An 18929-nucleotide genomic window follows, 5' to 3' on the forward strand; every position below is an offset into this window, starting at 1 on the left:
TGAGCTGCACTTGCAGCAAGGGGATGTGTCCAGTACTGTTGACTCCTCTGTGGAGATGTTGCCTTAACTCAATAGGCAATAATAAGAAGTGTGAAGCGTCAGACTTTTTAAGTGTCTCAGCTGTTTGTTCCATGAACTTGAGCCAGATAAAGAGAGAAAAAACCCCTCGATGAGCCCAAAATAGTCGTCAAAGGAGCTTTGAGTAAAACACTATGAGAAACTCCCTACTTCAGCATTGTAATGAAACTGTGAGTGCATTTTTAAATGATAAAAACCAAGTTCATGAGGAACTGCAGTAACACTAAGATGAAAGGCAGCAGTGATTTCCAACTGTTTAAGAAACAGTTGCGGGAGCTGTTAGGCTCCGTATTTACAGCTCAGATTTGATTTTTTTCAGAGCAACCTGCACAGTTCTGGGTTCATATGGGACAGAGGACGAGAACTGATGATGGTTTTTGTGTCGGTGTAACAGAAACAGAAAATAAAAGCAAAATGACATGCCCCTTGGCATTTATTACTTTGTTTACTTTCATTTACTTAAGGCTTATTTTTGTATTCTGTGAGCTAATTTCCTTGGGAATTGATAAATAACAACTTCCTGGAATATTTTCACCCCTGTAAAATCTTGGCATGCTGTAACAATCTCTCAGTGAACACAAGGCATTCAGACAGACTTTCCCACCCTCCCTACCCCCACAGAAAACTGGAGGAGAATCATGATAAAAGAAAATCTAAGACATGTTATGAAGCTTTTCCTTGGACAGATATCTTTTCGTGAATCATGAAAACACAGTTGCCAAACATCATAGGTCACTCAGAAACATGGAAAAAAAAAGGAACGCATTATTAACAGTTTTACTGCTACTGGACTGCTGGGGTAGGTCTAGGCGCATGCAGCTCCCTGGATACACTCTGATAGCCCATGGATGGAAAATAAATTAACAGAGGCAAGGAGCAGTGGAAAACCACCAGCAAGTTAAGCGAGAATCCATTTGTGATGCTGCTCCTCAGGGCTCCTCTGCTATAAATGATTCTTTCTTTTCCCCCCCTATCTTTTTAATTTTATTCTTTTTTAGTCAATATGATAACTAACATGTGTGAACTGCCATGGTATAAAAGCACAATGAAGACAATTATCACAACACGATCAGCTCTATTCTCCTGCCTGAGGCCAACCTCGGCAAGTTTGCCTCATGCTAAAACTAAAATTGCCTTGACTTCACCACATTTCTATCTCATGAGACCTGTGTTAGTTACCTTTTTAATGGTGAAGATAAACTTTTGCACTGTGGTTTTCAGCAATCTTTAAAGTGAAAATCGGATTTATAGCTTTGGAACTGAAACGGGAAGATCAGTTTTGCAAAATGAGTAAAAAATACTGATTGGTTGCGAATGGTCAGTGCAGAATTGATCCATTACCAGTCACTTCTTTCTTGACTTATCTCATCTTCCCCTCTATGTCTACCTTTTATATCTTTATTTTGGCTACACTCAGCTGAATCAAAGTGGAAAAGAATGAAAATTAGCTTGGTAGAAGACATTTTCTATAGTCTTTCATCTCCGGAAATGCTTTTAATTACTAGAATAGTTTACTGTTAATGTAGTGGATTTATTAAGCTCTAGACAATCTTTCAACATTTCATCTAAGGCAACACACTTGCTTTAAAGTGCTGGTGATAGATGTTTGCTGCTGCTGTTGTAAGCAGCCTAGACCCAGATGTAAGAACTGCTTTATGAAAACCGTTTTTCTTGCATCTGTCTCTCTAAAAACAGAAAGGATGCAGGTGCAGACCCCAGCCAGGATGTTCAACATGCCAAAGTAGCATCACTGGGACACCATAAAGCCAGAAGAGAGATGGATTTTGACAAAATGTACAACAGCAGAACACAGGAGAAGGGGAGACATGGGAGCATCCATCTCCATTAAGCCTTGATACCTCCTTCATCAACAAGATGTGGTCATGATGATAGGTTTTAGTTTAATTGAAGATAGCTGACATTCTTCTGATAACTTTTAGAATAATGTTACCTGCGGCAGGAGAGCAGAGGAGAGGAGAGGAGAGGAGAGGAGAGGAGAGGAGAGGAGAGGAGAGTTAGACATTTTTTCCACACATGTGGTGGCTGAGAGTCTAAGACAGGGCTTAAAGGCACAAAAAGACAGTTCTAGGAATGTGAGCATGGGTGATGAGGATTATTCTTTTAATGGTGCCATAAGACAGCTGGCCAAGGCTAGTGGGGAAAGAAATGAAACCTGTGGAGAGCTCCAGAAAAACCCAAGACATCCACTGACTACTGGAGGATGGGGGAGGGCGGCACATTTTATGTGTCGTCTTATGCTATGAGTAGCATAGACGACAATGAGGATAAAGACCATGCTTTTCGGGGTGTGTGTGTTAGATAACAAAAGCTGCAAAAATGGATTTGGTGAATGCTAATGTGAATGTCTAAAGGCTGTTTGGGTGAACGATGAAGATTCCCCTTTATCTCCAATGGCCAGTAATGACATACTTTACCCAGTCATGATGGGTAGCAGTTTCCATGCTACGTTATCCTGTTTGAGAATTTGGAAAAGTCAGGTGCTATTGCAGGTGTGCTTGGGCATTTAGGGCTTCCTCAGGAAGACCTGGTGGATGTTGCCTCAGTCTCTATGAGGGAAACAGGGGGCAAGACCTATAGAGCTATATATCCATGCATGCATCACCTAATGTGGGAGCACAGCCCATGCTGTCAGGTGTTAGTGGCCTCCTATCCTCAGTGGGATGGCCACTGAGACCTTAGGCTTCTAATTTGTTCCCCTTTGTGTCATTCAGTTAACAAACACTAATAATTATGCTTTAGAAGACTTACAGTTAAATATCAGGGGTAAGTTTGGGCTGGAGAGGGATACAGCAGCTGGCAGTAAGCAAAATATAGCTGCTGTATCAGAAAAGCTAACTAATGAAACTCTGCATTACTACGATTCTTTTAGATTATCCACCTCCTCCATCACATCCTGTTTATGTTTTAATCACTTTCTCTAGGCTCATACTGACACTCCCTCTTGCTGGCTTACCACCAGATGGACTTTAACAAACTATTGTTATATCTGGAAGTACTTTCCTAGCTCTTCATAATTGCTTCTTGTAGTACTTACATGTGTGATGTAGAGATGTCAGCCTCCGCAGCCATACTTATTGCTATAATTGAGCAGTATATTGTTGCTTGCCTTTTTTTTTTCCTAAGGAATCTGAATTATCTGAGCTATTCCCTTGTTTCTTTCCAGCTCACTCTTTTCTCCTTTCACCCTGCAATATGTAACAAGCTCTATGTTCTGGTCCTTACCATGGGTGTGCAACAAAGGGTAGGTGGGATGTTAATGTTAATCTGCATTCTCTGAGTTGGCAGATTGGTGGCATAAACCCAGCTTCTGCCTCCTCTCCTCCTCTCCTCTCCTCTCCTCTCCTCTCCTCTCCTCTCCTCTCCTCTCTTCTCCTCTCCTCTCCTATATAGGGTGGATGGGGTCATGAATTTAAGTGTTAAGGAAGTTAATGGCTCATCTACAGTAGTGATGCTCAACTCTTGTCAAGCAGTTTGACTGTGCAAGCATATTGCATGTAATCCAGTGGTTGTGACTGAGCGAAGTTCCCTTTGCACACAACTTCAGTGTGATATTTCTGTTTCCATCACTAGCGTTTGGTGTAGTACACAAATGGTATTCAGCAACTCCCTGGACACAGAAAACTGTGTTCTCTTTGTATGCATAAAGCAGTACATTTCCATGTCACTAGAAAATGGTTGAATTTCCCATTATATCCTATGAATTATTGTAAGGAAAATTATGCATGTTTTTGTATAGAAAGAAAGTCTATCCACATCCAGCTTAATCTAATTTATCCTCATTGGTCTCTGATTCTGATCTTTCCATTACTTGGGAGTCCTTTCATTGCCACATTTTAACATAGCAACAGGTCTCTGTTACAAGAAACTTTAGATTCACGCCTTGAATAAACCCTTCTGGCCACATATACATGTGCTTATGACAAAGGGACAAGTGTTGAGGGCTCTTAATTTGACAAATGAACAATGTCTCCCCTAACTCTCTTTATTCTTAAGAAAGGTCACCATTATTTCACTAACACACCTTAATCAAAGTTACATTTTGATGAAAAATGTATATACAATTAAAAGAAAAGATATGGACTTGAGAGTGTCCCTCTGAGTCATCAGAAAGAGCCATTCAGGTAGACAACCCTTGCTTCTTAAAACCTCAACCCCAAGAGGCCTTCAGGTGAAAATACTTGTAAGGATATAGGAGAACAGACCGCTTGAGAAAGAGTGTACTATTATCTCTCTGTCTTAGACTTTTCTCCAGAAAGCATAGCCACACTATATGATCATTCCTCCTGGGACCAATTTGGTCCAATGGGATGGAAAGTGATTTGTGACTCAGAATTATTTTATGAGCTCTAGGCATAAATCATTGCTGGCAGAGATGATTTAGCAGTTTCAAGAAATGGAAAGAGGCATTTCAGGGAAAGGAAGTGCTCCAACATTCCTCGAACACCAGTGACAGTCTCCAAAAAGCCCTGCTGGGCCCCTTTGGCACATAACTGCCATCAGGAACTGAAAGGACATTTCTGAAGAGTAGAAATGAACCTTGGTTGCTGGTTGCTGAGAAAACAGCTTCTGTCCCTCCTGAGAGCCATGGCACCCTTACTATTGAAAAAACACAAACGTTCCCTCAGAGAGAGTTGAACAAATACGAGTGTTGGGATGATGTCATGCTTTTTTTGTGTGTTCACCAGCTTCACTATTCAATGTCCTGTTCAGGAACTTGAATAACATTTGGTTTGGGGAGTTTTTTGTGAAAATTAGCTCAAACTTGGAGATGTTTCCAGCACTTGTGTTTCATTCTGACCTGAATGCTACTGGAAGGATGGTACAGGGAACAGAAGAATTCAGGATGGAGTTTTATATTTACTGTTACTATCGCCAGGCAAGATTTGGAAAACAATCCTGGGAGCCGAAAATCACCTTATAGACACTGTGTTTGTTTGCCTGGTTTTGTTTCAGGTAAGCTGGGAGTGAGGCTAGTACGTAGTATTCAATGGTATGTTTTTCTCTTGTGAAATGCCAGTTTCAGACATTTCCAGCTTTTTGTCGCACCTTCACTCTAGGTCCCATCTCCACGTTACTGTTACTACACCCTCAGTCGGTCCCACCAAGACCAATACCAGCACAGCCAAGGGCAGCAAGCCATCTTAATAGTTAAGAGGCAGTAGGAAAGGAGGCAAGAATGTCTTAAACTGGCTTTACTTCTGGCAAAAAATGCATCAGTGAGCTACATCCATGAGAATTCAGCAAAGAAAGGTTGGTGAATGGGTCTGCTGCTGAAGGGAGAATAAGTTACTGTTCAGTCTCCAACAGCTGTGGTTTTTATGGGGTGTCACTAGTAGTAAAAAGTAGTGGCAAGCCTTAATTTTTGTTATTCAGATCTGCAATGGTGGTCCTGAAATCACAGAGGGAGGTGGTTTGTTGAAGAGAACAGTAATTGTAACAGCAGTAATTGAGCAGACTACTAGACATTTGAAAAACTGGTGGCATGGTTGGTCTCAGAGGGTGGTGGTTAATGGTTCACGCTCCACCGGGAGACTGGTTACAAATGGAGATCCTCAGGGGTCTCTCCTGGGACCTACTGATGATTTTTAATACATTTCTCAGTGACCTGGAGGACATGACGGAGTGCACCCTCGGTGAGTCTGTTGATGAAGCCAGACTGGTGAGACCAGTAAATATGCTTGAGGGAAGGGCAGACCAGCACTAATGGGCCAAGAGGACCCTTATGATGTTCAGCCAGGACGAATGCAAAGCCCAGCACTTGGCATGGACTCACCCCCTGCATTGGTATGGGCTAGGCCAGGGAGCATCTCTTCTGGATAGGACCCCGGTGTTCTGGTGGCTTTTAGGCCAAACATGATCCAGCAGGGAGCCCTGGCAGTGATGAAGGCGAAGAGCATCCTCAGCTATATCAACAGAAGTGTATTCAATAGGCCAAGGAAGCCATTTATTTCTTCTGCGCAACACTTCTAAGACCAGCCCTAGAGTATTGCATCCAGTTTGGGGGCCCCCAGTGCAGGAAAGACATGGACAAACTGGAGGGAGCTCAGGGGAGAGCCCCCAGGGCAGGAGGGGCTGGAGCACTTGCCCCTCAGGAGAGGCTGGGGGAGCTGGGCTGGGTCAGCCTGGAGGAAGGATGGCTTTGGGGGCACCCGACGGCCACCTCACGCACAGTCCTTTCATTCCCAACTGTGTTCTTTAATGAGCGCGTTGCTAATTTTATTTTTATCTTCTCCTTGGTTTTTAATCCTCTACTTTAATTTCACCTTACAATTCAGTAGCTATTCCATTATGCAGAACAATTTGATTTGCTTTGTAATTCCACTATCTATAGTATTTTGCATGGACAATGTTAATGACAAATATTATTCGCTCATGTATCTATGAGGTACTTATTTATCATAACAAGTATTACTCTGCCTCTTAAAACATAGTATTATAATGGTAACATAGAATAATTTTTTATAATGGTTACTTACCACATATCTATAGTGAGAATATTTGTAGTGGCCTGCTCCAAGAGCATAAAGCAACCATGAAAAGAAGTTTGTAACTGTATCAAATAATAAGCAAAACTGTATATTTGAACATACTACTTTGCATAATACTACTTGCTTTTTCCTTTTGCATGCAAACTTAAAGAATGTCTACGCAATGCAATGGTCGAGTGCCAAAATATGGTTTCATTTTCCCTTACGCTTTTTTTTCCGAGCTGTTTCCAGGCTGCTATCTGCATGCAATTTCTTGCATTCAGTTATGCGTGTTCCAGTCATGTTTCTTATAAGCACATAAATGCCCATTACTGGAAAGCTATACTCTGGTTCCTCTTTTTCGATGTCCATTGTAAGCTGTGAGATTCCTACTCTGAATCCCGCAAAGGGATTATAGGAGTCATCTAGAATCATTCAGTATTATTTATTTTTAGTGACAGCATAGTATATCAAGTTCAGGGAATTCACCACACATTTGCAGCCTGTAAAAGTCTTCATGGTGAACAAGAGTTGAAGATATTTCTGGCAGGTAATTCACACTTGCAGTACTATACCTGACTCTATCTCCTTCTCCTTGGTCCTCTAGAGGTTACAAGCCCATGCTTAGCTGTATCTACACATTCCCTTCCTTTATATTTACTCATTTTTCGCACAAGAAATTCTGAGCACAGTTGAAGCTGTGAAAAATGACCAGTGGCCCATAGAAACAGGTGGGTGGGGTTCTTTTTAATCTGTAAAGGCTTTGCTCATTCATGCTAGCTGACAAATTTGACTTTATAGGGAAATTCATTTGTTTTGAATCACCAGCTAAGTGATTCTTGCATGAGGTCCAGAAAGAGCTGAAGTCTCAAAGCCGTGGATGGGAGAGTAGAACAGCCTCGCTTGGGATTCATCTGACAGAATGCGACCACCTTGCAGTCTAGGTGTCTACAGAGGAGCCAGGTGCCTCTACTCCCTTCACAGATCAATGGAAAGAAACAGATACTTCCGAAGTGATATCCAACATATCCTATAGTACTTGCTCAAGGGAGGTTAGATGAAGAACTTCTTTACCGCTGACTACAGACGGAGTCTAGGGTGACTAATTCATATATCCACATGGCAGATGTCTAATCTGAGATAGGAGGACTCCCTCCCCAGATATCCTAAACTTCCTCTGAGTTTCAAATTGAAACAAAATCAGGAACATTTTGCTTCCTCTGCTTTTGCAGTGGCTTAAGAAAGAAAATGTATGAAGTGATTAGTTTCTCTTAAAAGATTTGTGCACTCTAGGAAACTGGACACTGAAGCTGCTCTGAGCACTGTCTTTGTAATGGGACCGAGCAAGGTGCAAGTTTCATGAAATCTGGAGAGTTTAATACAAACATATCACTACCATTTAATTTTAAATTACTTTATTATTGGATGGAGCATTCTGCTTTGTTCCAGGACTGCTTATGACATATGATTCTTCAACACCCTTCTGAGCTATTTATTTATAATAATGTCTGCCCTGAAGTTCTAGCATACCATGAGGGAAAGAAAAAAAAAAGTCTTTCTGACAGTATTCTGGTCCTGTTGCCATTTTCAGACAAAATTTGTAAATGGATAGTCCCCATGGGAGCATGAATAGACAATGCAATATTTAAGATAGGAACATAATTCAACCTTTGCAAAGGGCAAATGCTAATGCTGTTTTGTAATCTGCTGCCTGCCTAATCCAGCATCCATATCCTTTTATCTGATTCTACTTACACTCTAAATTCTTCAAAGCCTTAGGAACAAGTCCAGTGGAAAAAACTTCCACTGGTTTCTATAGGCTTCATTAAGGCTTAAATCTGCGTATTTAGCTGCAAGGAGTCAGTATAAAAAGTTCTAACATTTGTAGGGCTGGACTATATCTGGTCAAATTCTGGACTTCTAGCTTTTAACTGTAGAGTCAGATCCATTTTCATATACCTGTCTCCAAACCAGCTCAAACTACCTTTTGAGTTATTCTGGGCTGACAAGAATTTCTCTAATTTGGAAAAATGTATCACATTTATAAAGGAACTAAAATGAATAGTCTGCTACTAGACTGTACTGTGTTATTTTTAGTATACTAATTTTAAAAATAACATTTACAAAAACGGTAACGCTGTCTTGCAGAGAAAGCATTGTTTTCATAGGTCTGAAACACTGAGAAGTCTTTGGGTGAGCTGTAAATTTTTCCTGCTCCTGACTGCACCTACTTGGAGGGCACTGAAAAACATTGGGAGCAAGCCAAGGAGTTCATAAGTGTCCTTAATCTAATTCTTTGGCACAAGTGATTGATACTACGCTGGTAGTAAGAGGCTAATGACTCTTTGCTTAATAATGAAAACTATCTAGATGAGATGAAAGACTAATGCAATTCATTCTGTTAACTGTCCTTATTTGGAAGACTACTTAATTTTTTGTGAAGTGCCTGAGTAGAATAGCAGATGCCTCACTTTTTGGTTGTGAATGATGTCTAAGCTGCTGTGGTCTGTAAACCTCTGCAAAAGTTTTCTTGCTGTATCTGACAGGAACAACTTCTGTGGGGTATGAAAAGGGATGTCTATAAAAAGCTTGAAGGTGATTTAGTGAGTGAGGTCACGCAGCAGAAAGAACACCTGTATCCCTGTGATCCGAAAGTTCGGGTCTACGGAGGCCATCTTCATTTGGTTCTCTGAAAGAGAAACTGCATTTTTATGCAGTTCTCCAGCTTAACAGATTTCTTTTTCAGAATTCCTTTTTCTCCTCTCTCCCTAGCCCTTATGTCCTCACGCTAAGACACAGACGACTCGTGCATCGTTACCTCATCAAATTAGAGCTGTTCCCCCTGTTTACTGGAAACTCTCATTGCAACTGCCTCTTTTGACTTACAGGGTAACGGTAGCTCATTTTCTCAGGGGAAGATAGTGTTCCCTGACACTGGAGTTTCTAATGTTTTGACTAAAATTGCAGGTTAGATTCAGAGACCCAGTTAACTGGTGTGTACTTTTCTTAAGTGAGCTTGAACTCAATGAATCTCGCTGTGAGATTCACAGCCAGATGAAAATACAGGAGTCTCTTCAGTCATGAATCTGTACAATCCAGATCTGAAGCAAAACAATCAACAACCAGTTTCAATCTGATGCTGACGAGTTCACACAGATTGACTTTTCCTTGACCGCCAGTTTCTAGTTCACTTGAATGCTGGTTATTTTCCTTCACTGAATGCATGGATACAACTTCATTTTCATGTTCACACCGTCTCTATCAACTCTGTCCTTGGCAGTAAGCTATTCCATTTTCTTTCCCTCCACACCTGTTGCTTAGGTAATAAAATAAGAAATGCTTTAAAGTGCAATCAACCTAACTGCTGAGAGAACATTCTTTAGAAATCTAGGTATTTTTATATAAATTAACTGAGGCTAAGAGATAGTAATAAATCTATTTAAAACACTGTCTTTAGGGAACTGACCAAATGTAACTCTTTTGGGGCATATTAAATGAAAAATCACTTTCAAGGAAAATAACTGTCAGTGAGGCCTAATATGTGATTCTGTTTTGTTCAAAATACATGTGTAGATAAATTATCTATCTGAAGAACTTTTTTAACAGATGCACCAAGTGAAAGAGCCATCCAGTCTGAATCGCTAACAGATTAATTCTAGGCATCATGTGAAATATGACTAAGAGTCACTGTTTCCCCAGCAACACTCTTGCAAAGGACAGCACTAAATCTTCATGGAGAGAAATGGACATTATTCTTATAGAAATTTCTGTGCATGCAAACAGTTTTGCCAAAGGCCTGGGCGTGCTTTGGGAAGTCTAAGATCATTATAAACAATAACAAGTTAAAGCAAAATTGTGTGCTAAAAATAGCATGTGTCACTGGAAGCATCTTTTAAAGTCACTGGTGTTTTATTGTAACAAGGTACTTATGTCCTCAAAATATCTAAAACCAAGAATGAGCTGATTGGAGCAGAACTTTAAATATCCCTTCCAGGCAATGGCATTCCCTGAGGTGCTCTGTAAGGGGTCTTAATTCTCTGGCCTGCTGCAGTTTTTTAACGAGTGGTCGGCTGACATAGGCATGAAATGCCCCAGGCACAGACACCTCAGCCCTTTCTTGCCTCCCAGGACCGCCGAGCCCAGCGCCCTGGCCACTTGGGCAGATTTCCTTTCCCAGAGGTGCCTGAAACCACTTTGAATACTCTTTAGTCACAGGGTCCTTGATCATTTTCCAGCTGAAGAGAAACATTATCTCAGGGAAATCCTCCCCTTCCATTCAGAAACTGTGTCCCTTCCAGTTGGCGATCACATCTCCCGTTCTCCCACCCTGCAGAACATCACCACGTCCTGGGGTAATGCAGCAAGTCCATTTACATGGGAAAGCTATACTGGGAAAGCAAGATGTGTATTTTTAGGTATTACAAATGAGATTTAGCAGTAGGAGACAGAGGGAAGCGTCAAAACTATGTGACCCGTCAAGTCTCTGTGGACCAACTGTTTGGGAACCTTTGAGATTGCGAGATACACCATACTGTGAGCACATGTAACCCTATTTTTGTTTCCCTTTAAATCCCTAGACTATTAATTGCTTTTAAAAAATTAATTAAAAAAGGGAAACAAACCAACCCTTTCCAACAATAGTAATATTTATTTTGTTTTGGCAGAGGGATATTTATACCACTGATTTTTTAAACAGTTTCTGGTTTTTTTTCAAGGTGCCCTTGAGGTTACTATGCGGTTGGCAGGAATACTAAAATGTGCTAGCATCAGAAAGAAGGGAGCACTCTAGTAGCTGTTTCATGCCAGCACATATCAGGCAAATGTTTTCCCCATTTGCAGTTTTGGTGGAAATTTTGCAGGTGGGTGATTTAACTTATCTTTTAGTTTGTGTATGGCTTTAACATGGGTCATGCTGGCTGAATTTTGGAAACAACAAATATTTTGAGAACCTTAGCTGAAAAGAAAGGATTTTCTTTTTCTCCACTGAGCTGAAAATACAAACTTGGCAGGGAGTAAACTGTCATGCTTGGCCATATCACTCAGTCGCTATTGAAACAGAAATGCCCTTTTGCAAAGAGTTCATCCAACAGTGTCAGTGAGAAGGAGGGATCATCCTAGTGCAGACAATACAGAAAAGACAGGATGAAAATAACATTTCCTAGCCCTTCTAACATTTTGCTCATGTCTTTTTTGTACATTCCAAAGATTAATGGGAATGACTTGTTTCCTTCAAATACATAGCTGAAACGTTGGGAGTAAGATGCCTTATTTGGTAAGAATAGCGTTGATTCGCAACCAAAGTAAGCCTGGTAAAAGTAGCAGACTATCCATCTTCCATGACCATTATCTTAATTGCCCTTGAGTAATGTAAATATCTTACATGGACACATTATATATTTAATTGAATTTAAATTTTGGACATTTTATGAATGTCTGTTTAATTCATCAGGCATCTTAAGAAGCTGCAAAAGATTCCACTTAGTATCTGAATCTCAGGCTGAAAAGGAGTGATGATATCCAAAATACAAAGCCAATCACCAGTCCTACAGTCAGTTCCTCACAAGAAAAAACATAATTTTTCATGGACTCATTGAAGGGTACTCTCCCTGAATACAAGGATCTATTCATGTAAATTTTAACTCAAGACCAGGGCCATGAGGAAAATTACTTACCTTATTTACATTATTAATAAAAACAATTGCAATTGAATTTACAGTATTATAATGGACAGGAGAATGAACTCTGCTGCTACTGCTGGAAATAAATCAAGCAAGTAAAATGTGAAGCACTCTTCCCATAACCTTTTGGAGTCTGCTGCTAGTATCCCCTGTTCCTACAAGGTCACCAGTCTGATGGAGAAATTAGACATCTGTGGTGGGAGTCACCATAATGTCAGCACTGAAAGAAAACTTTTGGTGCACAGGCAGATGAAAAATCTATACAGAAAGCAAAGGGGTCTATAGAATCTGATGGGAGCTTTCCCTGTTTGTGTGCCTTCAGTTATAAATTCATCGCACTGGCACCACATTCACTTTGGCTTGCAAACAAATTGTCTTCTCCCCGTTCCTACCAGTCCCTGTACAATCCGGAAGACACAAAGGACATATTGTTGTGATCACCTCCCTTATCCGACATGGTAGCAAATAATACGTAACACAGTTCACAAGAAACTCCTGTCACATTTTGTTGCCTAATGGAGCAGAAAAAGGCAAAGCCACAGTTTCTCTCCTCATTTTCAGCTTCTGCTTAGTATTCTCTACTCTCCCACTCCTTGTCATCTTTTTTAGAGAAATATGTTCAAAATAATGGCATGCATTTAATCTGGATGTAATTTACAGTGAGGTGTGGCAGAAGCGTGTTTTGTTGAGTAAGTGGAATAGGAAAACTAGTTCCTTTGATGTAAAACTTTCAATACCTCAAGTTTAATTGGTAAAAAGGTTTTTTCTTACAAGTGACACCATTGGAGCCAACACTATTTGGTGTACCATTGGCTCTCTTAAATAGTTCTGCCACATTTGTAAATTTAATTTATATCCTTGATGGTTTTCTACATATGAATTCTTTTTGCTTTGTGGTGTTGAAGAACTTTGCTTCCATAAAGGCCATGCGGTTTATCGAAAGGAAGCAAAGCGGACTCCATCTTTTCTTGAGAGATTGTGCCGTATATCAAATGCAATTGTTTTGCCAGTACAAAAAACCTACCACACAAAACTTTGTAACATATTTTGCAGATACGTCGCTGCTATATACCTTCAATGCCTGTGACTCGGCAGATGACATCAGCAGAAACAGGCGGATGAAAACAACCCGGTCACACCTGGAGTGCTTTTGAGAAGGTTGAGGGGACGCTGACCATGAGGAACAACGGGACTACAAGCGGAAAAACGGCTGTTGTACGTGGAATAATGCCCAGGCACACAGCGTGGAGCTAGCTGGTTTGACTCAGCCTGGCGAGGTCTGAGCACGCACAGACATCGTGAGGACAACCTGCGCGGGTACCCGTGCCGCAGCGGAGTCTGTGCGAACAGCCGTACCGCCACATTTAGTACCCTATCCAGTTAAACTCAGCCTAAGTCAGAGAACGGGTGCCTCCCAGCTGCTCTCTTGAGTCCTAGGACTCATTAGGAAACAAGAATTATTCCAGGGTCATTCAAGCAGAACTTAATCCACCCTTTCAAATATGCATGGGGCAGCAGCAGTTTTAGGTTCAGCTTCCCCATCATGTCAATTATTAGGTTTTTTTCACAAATAATTGCACGCTCAGATCTTTACCTGTTAATAAATTACTTCATTTTCTTGTGGTTATGTCAGTTTAGACCACTGCAAATCCAGTCTGATGACATAATTGGAAATCTGGGATAAAATGCTAATCTCCAAGAGCATCATAGTCTCTTCACACAGATGTTTCCATAGCAACATAACCATCGTGATACAACCGTGCTGAATGCGGGTTTTATGTGATTTATTTCCTCTTCTGTGATTTTGTAAAATGAAAGAATATGGATGGGGACAACAAAGAAATAATACTAATTGATCCACAAGTACAGGGAAGGATTTGGCAGAGAAAACATGGTTATGTGTCTAAGGGGGATATATGGACAAGTTATGAATGAGAAATGGGAATCTGATCTCCCTCTAGTATACATGTATTTTAGATTTAAAAACCTTGGCAGTATTTATGCAGATGTATAAAAGTCTTCACCAAAACCACGATACATTCTTTACAAGTATTAATTTTCTTACTTGCCAGAATAGTATATTAAAGTGCTACGTCAACTGCCTCTGCCTCATCTGTCACAGGCAGAGCCAGTCTCCTGACATAACCAACCCAAGTCAGTGAACATCCCTGTGTAAGCCTGTTCCCCAGTGTCCCTTTCCCAAATGTCCAAGTCCTTGAGCAGCACAACTAATGATGCCAGGTTTCCTAAAGCTTTGTGTCTCAGCTATATCTAATGCAGTGCAATTTCTAACCGAAGCATTTTTGACATTTATGACAGTCATGATAGCTCTCCTGTATGAATTCTCTGCCATTTAATACAAGTTGGGCTCATTCATCTCCCAGTACAAGAACTGACCGGGTCCATCTTCCATGCCTTTTTTTGAAACTTTCAGAAAATCAACATATTTAGGAGCATTATCCTACCAAATTTCACCCCATCAAACATGGCTGAAATCGATGGGCTAAAAAGTTATGAAGTGGGAGTGGGCAGGCATGTACATTTTCTGTGAAGACATATCTTTCTTCCCTGTGAAAAAAAAGATGAACGAACTTCACAATATATCTGAAAAATAAGAATCTGAAACTTTTGTAGACTAACTGTCTGACCTGTAAGGTCTTTCACCAGTCCTGTGCTGCCCCGTCCAAGATGCGACGTGCACTGCAGGAGCGCAGGGATGGTGGGATGACAGCCAGTGGCTTGGAAACCGCTGTGAGCTGGAGGTGCTGTGCAGGCGAGGAGAAACTGCGTCTGAAGGGGGGAACTGATGGCCAGGGGCAGGACCCACCTAACCAGCTATTCAGGTTTGCCAGAAGAAATTATTTATCGGCCTGTGGGAAAAAACTGGTACCTGGTTTGGATCTTTTCCAGGGTAGAAGTGATTTTAGGGACTTTCCCCAACCACAAGCGATTTATGAGGCACATACCGTAACAGCTATGCCAATAAAAAGTAATGCGAATAAATCAGGCATTATCAACAGCCACGTGTTGCTACAGATAAGACTGGGATACGTAAGTTTTCTAAACTTCAATGGGTTTCATGCAGACTCGGGTAGTCTCTTCAGTTTTACCTACTGCTGGAACTTCAGCTGGGTGTTCTACTGAAGCCTTGACCGCACCTTTCAAATTACCTACCCGTAAACCCCCAGAACATAACCCAGGAGCAACTGCTACTCTCGGGAACCGTGCCGGCTCTTCCCCTGCCGCAAGGCTCTGCTTTGCTGAGCAGAGGAGCCATGCCTTGTCGGGAGCTCGCAGGCTGACCCTCGGGGTGCCCCGGGGCATCGGGGGGCTCACTGACCCCAAACCATACCCAGCGATGAGCAACGGGGCACGAACCAAACCCGCCAGCGCAGAGAGCATCCCGGTCCCACATCCTGAGGTCCTCCCGGCTACCGGGGTGAGCAGGGAAGCTGCAAAGCCCCAGGCACGGGGAGATGCAGCCTCCTCACAGCTGGGGCTTTCAGGCTTTCAAAAATGACCCAGTTCCTGGGTTGGATGCAAGTAAACAACAGCCTCTCTGCTAGGCTATCGTCACTGGGACGGTTTGGTGTTTTTGGTTTTTTTTCCTGAGCTTGTGGGTTGTTTTTTAACTCGAAGAGCACCAGAAGCAGGGAAATAAATGAGCGCGGTGCTGGACAGTGCGCTGGCGACTGCTCGGACACGTGCTCTCAGCATCGCGGCTGGAGCTGACATTAGAAGGTGGCTCAGTGCGCCCTTCACATCTCTGTGAAGCTGAAATCTTGTGCAGGCTTGCTGTCAAAACCTGAATTCTGCTCGCTTTTGTGATAACTTTACATTTAGCCTGCATTTGCAAAAAAATCCAGATTTGGGACCAAACCGAAAATTGGATGTGCGGGTTGCAACACCCCATTAACCTGCAGGGACGTGGGGCTTGAACAGAGAGCTGCCTAACCTCCCACGGGTGACCCTGCAGGGACAGCAGCAGCCCTCCGATAAGCATCGTCCCCTCCAATAGCAAAATTTGTCCATGTGGACAGATTGGGAGGGTCTTCCAGATCTGCTCTGGAGCAACCCGAAATTGGGCAGGGAGTGGCATCACAAGCTAGCCTCAAAATCAGGGCTGTAAATCCAGGATGTCTCTCTTGCCCGTGGCAGAGATTAAGTGCCAGGTGCAGAATCCGAAGCCCTGCTAAAACTTTCCTGTTTAGTCTAACTATCCTACATTACAGTTTTGGTTGAGCCCTTCAAAGTAACCTGAGCCAAAGAAGTGCTTTCTTCAAAAGTGCAAAAAGAAAATAATTTAAAATGATACTACAAGTACAAAATGAAAGCAAGCTTAATATTTAAAGGTGTCTGCATGACTGAAGAATTGTTTTGTTTTTAAAACTGAAATTTAGGAGACCATAAATCCAGTAATATAGTGTACTGTCCTAGGCATTTTTTGGGAGAAATCATAGTATTTATTTAGAAATGCCATTCATTGACCATGTTAATTGTTTTGGGATTTCTCTGAGTATAACCTCACAACAAATTTTAGCATGTGTGTTTTTAGTGTTTATGGCTGGCAGCTGGGTGACAGAATAGACAATATTATTATGGATTATAAGATCAATAATCCACATGCTAAGAAGGATTTCTGTAAGAGACTGTAACCTCTTAAGCTTCAATAAATAACATGTAACAGAGGGCACAAATAACAGACATTGTCTAAATAAAAACAACAACATTTTTCTATACCAGAAAGGAAAAGAATACATGTAATATTAAAATCAAAATGCATTTTTTTAAAAGGTAAATAGAATGTATACCGTTGCTTTTCTAAGAGGTTTAAGTACATATTTGCATGAATTGAAATATGTTTTGAGGCCTGAAAGATCAGAACAAAAGGAGCTTTTCTTGTCTCTGTCCATTTTATCAGCTTCCATGATAAAAAAGAATATTTTTTTTCCCCTGTTTGAAGCTCAAATCACAATCCCTGGGGGAATTCATGAGGCAGCGGAGGAGGTGAAAATAACCTCTACATTTGAATACTATGAAAGCCGAAACATCAGAAAGGTATATTGGAGCTGATATTTCATTCAGGGTTTTTTTTGCCCCATATTCCTTTTTATGTCCAGTAGTGCATTTCCTCTTTTGCAGGGGGAGCATCAGTCTAAACACTGAACATCCTGGCTTTCATGGTTTATAAAAAGAAGTAAATGTGATCAAAACTTTTTTTTTTTTTTTTTTTTTGCCTTGGAGATATAGCAGTAGCTTTGATTTCCTTAATTACACCCATCACTCTGGAAAGGTCATAGTCTAATTCTGGTTACTATTCTGGGAGCAGAAGGAATAATTCTGAGTTTTTTTCACCTGCTTTCACAATCCAGCGGGGCTTTCTTCTTCTTTCTTTTACAGGAACAGCTACAGCCTCCAGAGATTCGACCGGCATGTGACGAGTCAGTCAACAGGAAATTATTTCCAGTTTGATTTTTAATTACTTGTGATAGCACAAATGACTGAAAGATTGTAATCCAAGGACAAACCTCCCCCTCGCTGAGAAAATTCAGATCATTTAACACTGTGTTGCCACATACTTCTTATTTACTAACAAACCAGTCAAACCAGGTTAAACTTCTCTGCTTTTCTTTTGTTTGCTTTCCCACTCTGTGTGTATAGGAGACCCTGAGCTCCGAACAAAACCACAGCGGATGACATTTTGTGCAGGACCTCCCCACATCTCAGGCACCACCAGTGGGTGACCCACAGGCTGAGAAACTGCTGTCCCCACAGTATATCGCGATACTGTCTTTGGGAGGCAAAGAGCTGCAGGCTGCAAGGTGCTAACGCTTTTGGACTTAATCCAGCAACACATTTAAGCTTGTGTTTACCATTAAACACCTGAGCTGGCCCGTGGGCTTCGGCTGGATTACCCGTGTCAGAGTGCTCTGCTGGATGACAGCCAGAGCACTCGGCACCGCGCACGGAGAAGGTTCATCTGCTTGGTGGTGATTAACAAATGCCAAAGATGCTCCAGCTCTTTTTCTTAATTGCTGGCCTGATTTATTGCCTCCTCCAGTCAACGGAAGGATCCCTTTGGTCTTAATGTGATTACACAAGGCTCCACATGATTAGCTAGCTAAACCTGTGACTTTTCTGGCTTTTCCGGTGAAATGTCATTGCTAGCTGATGTAAATCTGGATTGTTCCATCATTTCACTAGTTTGCTCCATGCCCGACTTTCCAATGGATAATGGATGGTGCCAATAGATGCCCTCTTTATAGGCTTAACAAAGGCATCGTTATCGTAAAACCCACTTGTCAACATAATTTCTTTTCTTGTTTTGGTTTCTTCAGTTCCTCTGAAACAACATGTCCGGCTTTGAACAGGAGTGTGTTTGTAAATACTCTTGCAGAGTGCTGTTATAAGTAGTTTATAGTTCAGTAGGATACTTCTTGCATCCAGTTCTTCTTCTCAGGATATGACCACTAATGCGATTCACCCCCTGTTGATTATGTCATTGTTTCAGCCAGCGGGTAATTAGAGTTGGAAACCCTGGTGATTCTTCCCGTTCGGACAGCTCTGAGCTGGCTGATAATTTTGGTGATGGGAATATCTTCAGGAGTTCTTCTGGTGTGGATGCATATTGCCTTCCACTCATCTTTTGCCTGGAGGATTGAATTATCACCTTTCTTCTTTCACA

General features: G+C 41.5%; 1 long non-coding RNA gene across 2 annotated transcripts in view; it reads left to right on the top strand.

Moving 5' to 3' along the window:
- LOC138681945 (uncharacterized) overlaps positions 1 to 18555 on the top strand; it is a 180627-nt gene extending 162072 nt beyond the window's left edge. The window contains exons 1-5 of one of the 2 annotated variants that reach the window (XR_011322178.1): positions 7352 to 7579; positions 11293 to 11425; positions 13298 to 14416; positions 14879 to 17302; positions 17645 to 18555. This is a non-coding gene — a long non-coding RNA (uncharacterized lncRNA). Of the gene's footprint in view, positions 1 to 7351; positions 7580 to 11281; positions 11426 to 13297; positions 14417 to 14878; positions 17303 to 17644 lie in introns of those variants that run through there. The other variant, XR_011322177.1, reaches the window with a different exon arrangement.
- Positions 18556 to 18929: the final 374 nt, after the last annotated feature.

Source organism: Haliaeetus albicilla, chromosome 25 (genome assembly GCF_947461875.1).
Source record: "Haliaeetus albicilla chromosome 25, bHalAlb1.1, whole genome shotgun sequence".
Taxonomy (NCBI): domain Eukaryota; kingdom Metazoa; phylum Chordata; class Aves; order Accipitriformes; family Accipitridae; genus Haliaeetus; species Haliaeetus albicilla.